This window comes from Marmota flaviventris, unplaced genomic scaffold, assembly GCF_047511675.1.
Source record: "Marmota flaviventris isolate mMarFla1 unplaced genomic scaffold, mMarFla1.hap1 Scaffold_1005, whole genome shotgun sequence".
NCBI lineage: Eukaryota > Metazoa > Chordata > Mammalia > Rodentia > Sciuridae > Marmota > Marmota flaviventris.
The window spans coordinates 72,501-73,030 of NW_027287700.1; the positions used below are offsets into that span (position 1 = coordinate 72,501).

At 74.3% G+C, this 530-nt stretch overlaps 1 non-coding gene across 1 annotated transcript in view; it reads right to left on the reverse strand.

Annotated features, from left to right (window-relative positions):
• The window catches only part of LOC139703728 (28S ribosomal RNA), a 4,746-nt gene extending 4,683 nt beyond the window's left edge, over positions 1-63 (reverse strand). Inside the window, exon 1 of the ribosomal RNA XR_011705831.1 lies at positions 1-63. This exon is cut by the window's left edge and continues 4,683 nt beyond it. This is a non-coding gene — a ribosomal RNA (28S ribosomal RNA).
• Positions 64-530: the final 467 nt, after the last annotated feature.

A 530-nucleotide genomic window follows, 5' to 3' on the forward strand; every position in this document is an offset into this window, starting at 1 on the left:
TTCTTTTCCTCCGCTGACTAATATGCTTAAATTCAGCGGGTCGCCACGTCTGATCTGAGGTCGCGGATCCGAGAGGGCGGAGGAGGTGCGTGGAGCCGGGGTTCGGGCTCGGCTCCTCCTCCCCCGAGAGAAACGGCACTCGGGCCCGCCCGAGCCCACAGAGACGAACGGCAGGGACAGAGGGAGGACCGACGGAGGGCCGGCCCACGACGCCCGCCCACCCGCTTCCCACCCGCGCCGAGGCGGTGGTGGGGGGGAAGGAGAAGGGGACGGGCGCACGAAGAGCACGGGCCGCCGGCCTCCGGGAGGAGGCGCCCCACCGGGAGCGGAAGAGGAGAAAAGAAACGAGGGCGAGGGCGGCCGGCGCGGCCCGGCGCGGCGCGGCGGAGGGGCGGACGGCGACGCGGGAGCCGGCGACGGACGGGAGGCCCACACGGCGGGGAAGCGGGGCGCGGCGGGACCCGGCGGTCGCCCCCGACCCAACCCCCGCCGAAAGAGGGCCAAGCGCACACCGACACACACGCGACGCC